This window comes from Anguilla rostrata, chromosome 8, assembly GCF_018555375.3.
Source record: "Anguilla rostrata isolate EN2019 chromosome 8, ASM1855537v3, whole genome shotgun sequence".
In the NCBI taxonomy this organism is placed as follows: Eukaryota; Metazoa; Chordata; class Actinopteri; order Anguilliformes; family Anguillidae; genus Anguilla; species Anguilla rostrata.
The window spans coordinates 8,940,124-8,952,683 of NC_057940.1; the positions used below are offsets into that span (position 1 = coordinate 8,940,124).

Below are 12,560 nucleotides of genomic sequence, written 5' to 3' on the forward strand. Positions count from 1 at the left end.
AGATATTAAAGTCATTGATGTATTAACAAGAGATAATGTATTACTATATGAATGCTTACTGTATTATACGTAATGTTAAATGGCCTATGATACACTCCCCCATATATGACAAATTGACACACATATATATAATTGGCAAATTGTCATAATGGAGTATTGTGTATTTCAGGTTGTAAATCGGGGTATTAAACATACAGTAATTTAAAAAAAGTATGTAGGATATGATTTGTCCAGCAGAAAAGTAACTGTCTGACCTGAAAACAGGAGCTCGCTAAAAAAAAGGTCACATTGTTCATTCCTTGCTTAAGGAAGAAACCATACAGCTCAGTACTTGGCGAGTTATTACAGTGTTGTGATGGTGTAAGCTTGGCCTACATGAATCGTTCATGTCGGGGGGGGGGAAGGGGTGGGGTGTGGTTTGGGGTGACGAAGAGTGAAATGCTAGTTTAGTGAATATTTATTTCTTCTGGAATTTTATCGGAGTTGGGGGGTGGGCAGGGGAAGGGGGGGTGAGGGAATGGGACAATCTGACTTTGTTCACCCGTTTGTAGACTTCCCTATGAGAATACACAGCTCTGTCGAAGTGTGGCACTGTTCCATTTTGATTTTTTACATGTTTAATTGTGACAACTGGAGTAGATGTGAACCTGCATATTTTAATGACCCGCCCTGGACCTTGGACTCCGGAGTCCCTGTCTTAGCTCCGCTGTTTGAATAGAACACCCGGGAAGGAATTGCGCCTCCCACCATTCCATTCGATCCATTAATAAAGGTTTTTTGTTGTAAAAATAAAAATAAGTGGCACAGAATTCTTTTTTTGGCAAGTTCTGCTGGCGGCACAGATGGCCATCACTACCCCACATTCACATCCAAGCACTCCAGGCACTTTTGGTAAGGCTGTCACTGAGTGGTGAAAATACGTGTTTGTTTCGGATTCAAATACTTTTCTGTGCTCTGTTGATCTTGCCTGGTGTAACTGAGCCTGCCAATATGACTCAGAAGGCGGGGTTTGTACTTTTTGAGAGTATTTAATTGGTTCCAATACAGCAGACAAGATCAGTAAAGCATAGAAAAAAGTATTTGAATCCAAAACAAATACGTATTTTAACCCAGGTCTGATTCACCGTCTTTAACTGTTCACATTTTGTCCTGTCTCTATTTTTAATGATTTATCTCGTTCATAAATGCAATTCAACGCATTCATGTGAAAAAAACATTACTCATATTTCTCATTTATGAAAGTTATTCACCCGCCAACATCAGCTCGATGAGAGGTGATCGATAAAGGGTGAAAGTTCTGAAGGCACTGCGTGCCCTGCAGCAACCGTTAAATAGATTGGCCTTGTCTGCAGAGAGAGGAGAGGGGAGCTTTAAAGCGAAGAATCCCATTTCAAAGTCACTAAATTACAGGACTGCTTAGTGGACAGAAGCCCGAGTTCATCCAGGGTGGTGCTCGTGCATGTTCAAGGTCACCTTCAGCAAGAAGCCAAAGTAGCTGTTTGTAGTATGAACACTGCTGGGTGAAATCCTCTACAGTCCCACAGCGAGTGAAACTCTCTTGCTGCGTTCACATGAATTTTAATCATAGCCTTATTGTAATACGAATGGCTTACGGAAGCACCTCAATCTGAGTAAACCGGTCCAGTATGAGAGAGGGGAGAGAGTGGTATAAACATTTTATTCTCCCTTTTTTTAAAATAATTTGCATGTTAACTCCCTTGAAGAACACACAGCAGGAGACAGGCAGGAGGAACTACACTGAGGTACTACACTGATGCCGCTGTGGTCGTGGTGCATGGTGGTGTGCTGAGTATCAGTTCTACAGCCCATCAGGCAGGATTTGTGGAGCGGTTTCTCCTGTGTGCCGTGTGCATGGTGTCTGTGGAGCGCTCAGCCAGGGTTTGGTGAAGCAGCGCGAGACCAGCACACCAGTAAAGGGCTGCAGGACGTCCAGCAGCCAGCCCCTGCCTCCAGGCCACAGGGAACGGTCTGCACGTGGAAGCTGGCCGGTAGGATGCAGCATGGAGAGACATAATGCTGGAAGATGGTGAGTTGGGCATCGCGCCTCTCAGGACTGCATCTTGAAAGCCACATTATACGTGATAAAATCAAAATGTATTCATACAGCGCGTTTCACAGACAATTGTCACGGTACGCTTCGGACAGCCCTGATCTAAACCTCCACAAGGAGCCAGCCAAAAGCAACAGCGACAAGGGAAAAACTCCCTGTAGCAGATGGGAAGAAACCCCGGAAGGAACCAGAACCATTATCAATGATTTGTTCAGCTGAAACGGTTATCCCCCAGCTCCTCAGTGTGCATTGTTTGGGATAGTGGAAAAATTATAAGCCCCCCTTATTCCAGCCTGCAGCACCATGGTCTCAACCCCCCATGCACAGTCTCACCCTGTACCCCAAACCAAGATACTCCAGAGTTAGCATAAGACACGACACCATGAATACAGAACACGGGGTGTTAAAGTGAGGACAGTACAGCTGTATCTCTCCCTGTCACTGGTCAGGAGGATATATCCCTGCCTGCTCCATAAAGTGCCAGTGGCTTGAATTCAGTTTTCTTTCTTTTTTTCTTTTCTAATATAGTAGTTGTTATAATTTCTCGCCTTTAGCCAGCAGGGGATGCCTGCACTAATTGTGCTCTGGGACTGGCTGGTTGTCACCTCTTTCTCTTGCTTCACACACGTTGCCACAGTAGAGGTGTTATGTCAAATGCGAGGGTGTTTGAAAACAGTGGCTAGATTTTTTTTTTTTTTTTTTTTTGAATTGACGCTCCAATCACCATATCGGCCAACAACCACAGTTCTCGTCAACACATTATCCGACGACAGAAGGTTGGATTATGCCGATATAAATATTATACTTTCACAGATACTTGAGTGCTTACATTAATGCTATGAATGTAAGATAAAAATATTAAGGTACAAACTTGAAAAATGTATGAGACCGAAAACTTCCAGTTGCGTTAACCCCCAGCCTTCTCCAACGCTATGACGGGGTGCGCATGAAGTTACGGTGTGTATGGGTTCTCTGTGTTGCAGACTTTTAACGTGATAAACATATTACTGACCTTATTTTTGATCAGTTTCGTGCATAGTCACGAAGCACTGAAGTGAATTATTGTACATCTGACACATTAGCGCAAATAGCATACTTAAAAACTCAATGGTATTGATAAACTGTGCGTGTGCTTGTGCGAGCTAGCAGAGTGCATTTCTTTGTCAGTTGTTGCGCTCATTTACATCGCGTTGTTAAAACCGGCGCCTCCGGGACATCAGAGTGTACACTCCTTCCTCAATTCGCCGCGTATGAAATCTATTCCTTTTATAGTTAAAGCCTGCCTTTCTCGACGTGCTGTGTCAGAACCTGTGCAGCAAACGTGACGCTATAGTGCCTAACCCGGAAATTACCGACAGCTGTGTGAAAAGAAGCTAACGCATCTTTCATCTTTCATGACAGTGGCTACCGTGCGTTCATTTCACAACCTGCAGCGTCTCTCGATCTTTTAAGGTATGTACCTAACAATCATCTCCCGCTCCCTATTTCCTCTGCCTAATTTGCTTATTATGGAAATTTCACATTCATACAATGTTGGTATGTTTGTACTGTCCTTTTTTGAAAATGTAAGCGGCAGCTATTTCCCCAATGTGTCCTCAATGTATGATTTCGTAATAACAGTGCATACGTTACCAAACTATCATAAAACCTATCCATGAAATCAAGCAACAGATTCATTCTAAACTTGAAGACTAAGCGTGTTAGAGAACACCTGTAACATTTCCAAATTTATATATTTTCTCTTGAATTTCTGATTTTAAGTTCATTGCACTATTCAGCGAGCCTCTAATTTCTTCAATGAACTGAGCACTGTTGGTTTAGTTAGTTTTTGTTGGCAATTTGCTATTAAACACCATTTCAGGCTGGTTGCCTGTACATTGTTGGGATTGTGAGGTCGACCTCATAGCGCGCGTGGGGGCATTGAGCGCATACTTCCTCTTTGTCAAGGCACGTCTGTTTTTCATACAAAACATGGCATTTCCTCTTTTTTGTTTATACAGATAGTTTATTCATTGCTTTAAATACCCCCCGTTGGTGTAGCGTCGTCTGTCGCCGGCACTGTAGCTTATTAGCTTTAAGTTTGTCAACAGAATACGCTAGTTTAACATTTAAATCGGTCATCGGATGGTGTAATATAAGCGCGTGAAATGAGTGAAGGATAAAGGTCGAATTTGCCATGGGCAGGCTACTGAAAATATCAGATTCATACACTGTCGGTTTTATTGTCTATTATATGCAAATATACACACGGTGATTCAGCGCCAAAGCCTTCAAGCTTACTGATTTTAGTTTCTATTTGAAATTAGTGCGGAATTATCATGTTGGACTAGGCTGCCATCGCCAATACTGTACAACGTGTCTATTGGGATATAAGGTGTAGGTTATACTATTCACGAGATTTATATCTCTTACGTTGGTTTGTCTTTATGTTTAAAATAATACCACATGTTTGGCCATTCAGTGATGCTGAACACCATCTGAATTCATCAACTCAAAAGCTTCAAAAAAAAAGATAGATCCATAGATAGATAAATTGAATGAGGCAGGGGGTTTCCAAGGAGGATTTGGAGGACGTAACAAGAACTGAAAGCAGTATGAAATAGCCGTTTGTTTAGATGGAGAAGTAGTCATTGCAAAGTCCATCTGCCAAGTACTTGCTGTGTGATATGCTAGCCAGCTAACAGCTTCCTTCCTCTACTCAGTACTGTATATACACAGTATACTTGTGTACTTCATAGTTTCAAGTGCTGACTTGTTTCTTTTTGTGTCTGTAAAATGGCACTGCCGTGTTTGTCTTAATACTTTTCAGCAATGACCATGAAAAGCATTTGACTCTGTGAAGCATTTGGTATTAAAGAAACCGAAGTCACTTTTTTTTTAACGTTCATAAAGTGTGCAATGTGCACGGTACAGGCTGCTCTGCTCTTAATGCGGCTGTAGGTGTCTGCTCTCTGATGGGTCCCCACAGTGAGAGTGAAACACCAAGAGCTCTATAGCAGTAGGTTTTTTTTCCACACTGTAGCTGTAACTGCTCAGCAAGTTGGAGTAGTGCAATGTGTACAGTACATATTCAGACAATGGAGCTGACTGCATTTAACTTGCTGGAGAATTGAGCTTTGTGTGTCAGCACTTGCAATAATAACAACAACAACAACAACAATATGTTTACGCTATGTGGGGGTATGCTATTGTTCTTTCGGTTTCAGCGTGTTGGAATGTATTCTGATTCAGTTGTGACTGGTAGGCGTCCTCCAAACATTAGCATTTTCATTTTCTGTCTGTGTTTCTGACTCTCCTCCATATCTGTCTTAAAAAAAAATCTTCCTCATTCATTCCTGTGCGTTTAAAAAAAAAAAAAAAAAGATTCTCCCTGGCTTCACATCTCCACCACGAACACCTACACACTCGAAGAGACATCCAGTTCAGGAGACAACCTGCAAAAATAAGCTTCAAGAAAATCATATGGAATTTATTTTTTGACACGGAAAATATATCACGGTAGTATGCCAAGAAACACAAGTGCAAATTTTTTCAGCGTAAACGCAAACCGTGGCAAAGAGATGCGCTGGTATGAATCCTTCAAAGCAGTGTGTTATGACCGTACACCCTTTTCTGGGTATGGTTGTCTGGCTGTAGTACAATGCAGCCTTATATACATTGTGTTCTCTTTAAATCGCGGGTGATTCGTTTACGGGGGGGGGGGGTGCTCGGGGGGGGGGGGGGCTCGCTGTGATTGGAACATAGAAGTAATGGACATTACCTTTGACAATCAGTCTTTGACCAAGCATTTCATTATTTTGTGTGCTCTGCTAATTGACATTGGCTCTGTTGTCTGCGAGAATGAGATGTTTATGGCTCCTCGGATTGATATTGATATTTGTGTGGGTTGGCTGTAGCCTGTTGTTTTTTGTGTAATCGATCCTTCGCTTAATTTTAATGTTCAGGGGTGTTTCATTTAACGGTTGGATTATTTTACAGTTGCGTGATTGTTTGCATACTGCAGACATCTTGTTATAAGAGTTTTTTCAGTGTAAACGCATTCCAGTCAATATCTGAACTTGGCAGCTTTGTGCAAGGTTACTGAAATGCAGGTAAAGTTAATTCAAAGAGTTCAACAGGATTGTGGCCCTTGTTTTTTTTTAGAAGAGCATAACCTTAGTGAATTTCTAAATGATCTGGAGGAAGGCTCAGAACTGGGTTGATGTGATCGTTTGCTTGATTTCATTTATTATGTTTTCCAAAAAAGAAACCATGTTCAAGGGCCCAAAAGAGCTAATGAAGCTGAAACAGCTGAGAAACTCCACGACGTTCTCAGCCTTTATCATAACAATATTATCTAACACGCCCTACTTACTAAAATGGCAAACTTACGGTATGTGACTTCATTTCCGAATATGCTTATCACTCAGCAGTACAGTGGGCTGGGTTTCAGATTATACAAACATTTATAAAATGCACAATTCAGCTTCTGCATTCACTTGTATGAATGAATGAATGAATGAAAAAGTTTTTTAAAAATATGTTTGTGTCCTTGGAAAAGGCTTTTTCGAAATATACTGTGTGTGTGTGTGTGTGTGTGGTGTACTGCCCCTTTAATGTGTGTGTGTGTGTGTATACAGTGTACTGCCCCTTTAATGTGTGTGTGTGTGTATACAGTGTACTGCCCCTTTAATGTGTGTGTGTGTGTGTACAGTGTACTGCCCCTTTAATGTGTGTGTGTGTGTGTGTGTACAGTGTACTGCCCCTTTAATGTGTGTGTGTGTGTGTGTGTGTACAGTGTACTGCCCCTTTAATGCACCACAAGCATTAAAGGGGTGGTGCACTTTCATAGGTAATTTTGATTTACCTCAAGAGTATTTTATCACTTTAAATGCCAACCCCCCCCAATTCTCCTATACCAGCCATGGTATAGCCTGAAACCTCTGTAAATGTCTAAAATACCCTTCATCAAACAAAGTATTTTGCCAATTGGAAATGTACCCTATAATAATATGAAAGTCCCCCCAGAAAATCAAGTATCCCTTTATGAGTTTGTTGGCTTGTTGCAAGGATCATTATTTATTTTTTTCTATATTTTAAAAGCCTAACAGATTTCAAGCAAACATTAATGTATTCAGCCTATAGTAGACATTCAAATTTTAAGCCAATTTGATCCTCTGGTCTTGGAGAAATCAGCACTGAGATTTATTTGAACGTGGAGCTCATTATCGTGTTTCAGTACCGTGCTGTAGTGGTAATTAAAAGCTTAAAGTGGGGCCTAAATCTTTGTCATTTGCTGTTAATACATTTTTCGAGGGTCAATTTGGCGTTCTGTGTGCTGAGGATCAGAGCGATGAGAAGTAGGGATTATGTGATTCTTCGTTATTTACTGTAGAAGAGTCGCACATCATTTTCCAGAAGGTTCTATCCCCCATGGCTGTGATATTGATTTCAAGTCAGATTATACCGGGACAAATCAGCGCACAGAATGTCAGGAACAGGAAATTACCTCAGCAGAACGGGTGTTTGAGTGCGTACGAGTAAGAAAAATGATGCAGAGCATGCACATGCATTCATTCATTCTGTCCTCGCCCCTACAAACACACACACACACACACTCTCTCTCTCCCTCATATACACATCTCTCCCTCACATGTGCACACACACACACACACACACTCTCTCCCTCATATATGCACATCTCTCCCTCATATACGCGCACACAATCGCGCACACACTCTCTCTCTCTCCCTCATATATGCACACACACACACTCTCTCCCTCATACACATCTCTCCCTCACATATGCATACATACACACACACACACACACACACACACTCTCTCTCTCCCCCCCCATATATGCACACACACACACAGGCATATGTACTGCTTTCCCACTCCAACACACACACACACACACACACGAAACACACAAACACAGAGACACATGCACACATACTGTACACACAAACACACACAGCTCCCTGTTTTGGCTGCTGATTTGACCTCCCCTGTTGATGCTGTCTGAGTGCATCATAATGTTCTGACCGTAGCATATCTTGTTCATTGGGTTTGAGATGGTGCAGCATCCCCATGGAGTCTGAGCCGCTTTACTTTCACTGACAGGGAAGATTAGCGGTGTGTTTCAGCCTTTCTGTGCTGAAACTGTACCTCGGTTTGCCCTGCTCCTATGGGATTAAGCCCTTGATCTTACATACAGTTAGTAGCCTGATAGTGATGTGCAAACTCTTCAGTCTTGGCATGTGCCCTTGCCCCTAAGTGCTAGTGCAGAACTGAGGGAGAGAAGCCAGCCAACGCAGTTCTGTGAAATTGTTCTGGCCAGTGCATTCGGGTTTGGCTTTTACTGTGCGGCACCCAACAAGAGCTACCTGGAATTCTCTCAACCGTCATTTGCAAAGGAGCTCTTCTGTATGCGTGTGACCGAAATTGAATAATTTTGGAATGTCCCGAGCATGACTGTACTCTAATTTCATTACTTGTAACATTTCCAGTATCGTTTCTGGACAGCACATTACTGTAGCACACTGCAGCTTGTAAGTCCTGTGAAACACCTGCCTCAGTAACGATGATGTAAGGTGTGGCTTACTGTACAGTTGACCTCCAGTGTGTATCTGTGATTGGTTTTTGATGTGGATCTGTTTTCTGTTATTAAATAACTATAATTCCAAAGCACTCAAGGCTATTGTGGACACCAGGAGTCGAAACGGTTATTAATCGACAGCATACAGACAGCAGAAGAATGCGATCATTTTTTAATTCACATTGAATAAGTGTAATAGTATACTGTCGGTTCAATAACTTTCAAAAGAACTCCGTAAATGGAAGCAATGTAGAATATTAAATGTACCTCACAAATACGTTTTTCAAAACATTGATTTGAAAGTGACAGGAAAGTGAGCCGAGCGAAAAGAGGATGTGTCCACACCACGGTGCGTAGGCGGAGACGCCCGCTAGCACGAGCTTGAGCGACTGGCAGCGATGTTTAGATAGCCGTGTTCGGACCGCGTTTGGCCAAATGTATATGAAACGGACTCATCATATTCATTTCCTTCCTATTTCTGTCCAGCAGAAAATGTAAATAGGTAGCTTTAAATATCTGCAGGCTATGCGATTTACAGATTCCTGGCCCCTCCGTTTTGTTTTCTGAAGGTAAGGGCTTGAATACTTTCCCTTGATGCCCTGTAGGAGTGTTAAAGGCATTCTTTATTGTAATTCACAACTCTCTAAGCACCAGCTAGTGTAGCACAGGGACGTGCGCGAGTTCATGGTCTACGTTGTGCTGTCGACATCCTTGGGTTCCTTTCCTAGTCGAATTTTGCAGTTAGTTTGCAAATTAGTTACAGGAACTAGGCGCAAAACTTGACATCATACGCGTGCTACACTTGCAAATTTTAATTTATTAACGCATGTAACCATTTTTTTTAAAACCGCGCAGGACGTAGTTTGTTATGCTATTAGTTATGTTATTAGTTATCCTTGGTGTTTAACCTGGTTGTTATTGTCCTTCGCCACATGTTGAACTTGCGATGTTTCCGCATGTTACAACATGAACTGTCGTTCGCATTCATAGTGTTTTGAGTGGATTTGGCTGTGGAGCTTTGTTCGAAGTAGAACTCTGCATGCCATTTTATATTTGAAATGGATTTCAAAGCACGTGTAACTTGCTATTGGGTTTTACCGATTTTGTTTCTTTAAATAACTTTCTACGGGAACCTACATGAGAGAGCTGTCTTAAATATTAGCTATTAAATTTATACGTCTAATGAGAGCTCTCTTATATAATATAAAAAAATATATTCAGCATGTCCAAAGAGATTTAGGCCTATAAGGCATATAGGCTACTCGTTTTTTTTTTTGGTCTTAAATATAATGCAGTGAACTCGTCAGGGATTTCATTGTATTACTTCCTTTCCACTGAATGTTTGGCCCCTCAGTGCTGAGTTTATTTCCTGAATATTGCACAAACATTGTATTTATAACACTTGGGCAGATGTATGCCGTGATATATGTAGTGTGCAGATTTGCTGAGAGAGTGCATGTCTATAGCAATAACAATGCACAGGCTACATGTGGAGATTTTGCACTTATTGCTGGTTTTCAATACTGCATTCATCAGGCTTTGATTCACGGTCACTGTTGTATTTCTGCCTGCCCCAATGTGTGTAGTGTTGCGGTTCCCATGTAATTCCCCCATTGAGAAATTCAGCTAGGTGTTGCATGATGGCGAAATCGCAATATGTTCTCATCATACCGGAATCTATTCACGTCCACGGTCCCTGGCATCACATGTTGTGTTAGAATGACATGTCAGACTGCGTACAGTCTATATTCTGCGCATGTAAATAGTTTAGTGAATTTACATGTCTTTCCCAACAGCACAGTCTACACACCAGTTTTAAAGTATTGTAGAAAGCTAATCTCTGATCCATACAGACAGTGGACAGGGACACCGATCTCTTGCCACACCTGGCTAAAAACATAAAAGAATGTATAGTGTTTGCATTTGACAGCAGACAGTCATGTTTTGTGCAGTGCCCCTTGAAATCTTAAGCTCTATTTTTGATAATTAGATCATTTTGATAATTTTATTTGTGTTGCTGAGAGCTCAGCCCTTGAGGGACATGCAGCTGGGTTATTTCAGCTGAGTAAAACGTGCCCTCAGGACACACTTGCTTGACTACTGGGAGACTGATAAGGGGGTGGGACCGCCAGCCTTCTCCAGTGATGTCACCCGTCCTTGCTTTATTTCATTGCCGTTGCCATGGTGATTCCCGCACTATTGTCGCTGTGTTTGAAAAGAGAACGACTTTCTCTCATCGTGCTACAGTAACAGAATGTGCCGTGCTAGCCTCAGTCTTTCCTCACACTGTTTCTGTCAGTGCCAGGGACGCTAATGATTATCTTTTACAATCTTTGGAACAATTTTTGGAATAAAAATTATGATTAGGAAGTCAGTGTAGCGCTCCATTTCGTACCTGGTCCCCTTTCTCTTTGAGCTGGCAGTGATCAGAAGAGTCTGGAATTGGGCCTTTGAGCTTGGTTCGGTGCTCCAGCAATGAAGCGGTTGGGTTTTATGCTGGATTACTGAATTACCTTACTGAACCCGTGTACCTTACTGAACTCGTGTTTAGCAGTTGTCTACGACCATGAAATGCACTTTTTTTGTACGTCGCTTTGGATAAAAGCGTCTGCCAAATGAATGTAATGTAATGTAATGATTAACACCTCTATTGAACAATTCATAGCTATCATTTTTACTGCAAGACCGCCCCATAATATCAGAATGATTTCTACAAAGGTGATATATGAACGAGATGGTACGAGGACTGTGATTAGCGAGCTCTTCGCTTGGCACATTTGAAAGGCAAACAAACTGCAATCAATCAATAAGCAGCTGGGTTTGAGGAGCTGGACTTGTTTGTCAACCTTCTCCTGCCATTTTGTTGACGATCCTGAGAGCAGCAGGTACTAAGCTGCTACAGCTTAAGCTGTTGAACTTGGTCTGTCATTAAGAATTGCCTAATTGTTCAATGAGTCCATCTCTGTGTTCAGTATTGTACAGTGGTTATTGCTTTTTGGCTGTTTTGCTGCAGTTATTTCTTTGTAACGCTGAATGAGGACGTCTGCTGTCCTGCAAGCAACATGCTGTTCTGTCATTCAAGAACTCATTTTACAAACCCAATGAGCAACACCCATCTAATCCTGTGGCCTCCAGATTCTCTCTGATGTTCCCTGCAAAGTTGACAGGAACATTTTTCTCTCTGTCTCACCATGAGATAGGTCTGTGTCTTCCCTCTCTCTTTTATATGTTGTATGTTATTTTTATTTTTCTATTTTATTCACAGTTAAAAAGAGTTTATCAACTCCACTATCCCCTCCCTCTCTTTCTCTCTCTCTCCGCCTCTGCGTTTGAGCATGCTCAGTGCGGTCCTGCTCGTCTCAGACATGCCGCAACCCGGCCGGCAGAAGCCAGGGAAAGAATGCGGCAGCAAAGCATGCTGGGCCACGGCGGCCGCCGCGCATCACGGATTATTTTCTGCGGGGAAGCGAGGGGGATCTGACATGTTGGAACTCCTGGCCGTTGGTGGAGGCGGTCCTTAAGCTCTGGTCTAAAAGCCGAGGAAAAGCAACGTCGGAGAACCTGAGAGGCGTGTGTGCGTTTGCTGTGTACTCTGACCGTAGCGGCGTAAAAATCATGTTATTTGCTGTACAGTGCCTTCACTACGCGTGGTCTGAAATGGTCTGTGTGAACATTTGGCTAAACCTGTCAGTTGCTGTGTTCATCACAGCCCCTCCCCCTTGCATGTCACAGAAGTTCTCCATATCTTTGAAAATGTCTGTTAATGATCCAGTTGGAGCAAAGAGTGGCCACATTATTGCAGCTGACACTGACCTGTGAGCGGCGGGCTCATCCAGACCGAAGGGGCTGGTGTCTGAGTGTCGTGGCTGCAGCTCTGCGGGTATATTTTTGTGTATTTTGAGCATA

General features: G+C 42.3%; 1 protein-coding gene across 3 annotated transcripts in view; it reads left to right on the forward strand.

Moving 5' to 3' along the window:
* Positions 1–3,366: 3,366 nt before the first annotated feature.
* LOC135260744 (CYFIP-related Rac1 interactor B-like) overlaps positions 3,367–12,560 on the forward strand; it is a 56,917-nt gene continuing 47,723 nt past the window's right edge. For 2 of the 3 annotated variants that reach the window (XM_064346245.1, XM_064346247.1), the window contains exon 1: positions 3,367–3,523. The gene's annotated coding sequence lies outside the window, so the exon portion shown is untranslated. Of the gene's footprint in view, positions 3,524–9,063; positions 9,224–12,560 lie in introns of those variants that run through there. The other variant, XM_064346246.1, reaches the window with a different exon arrangement.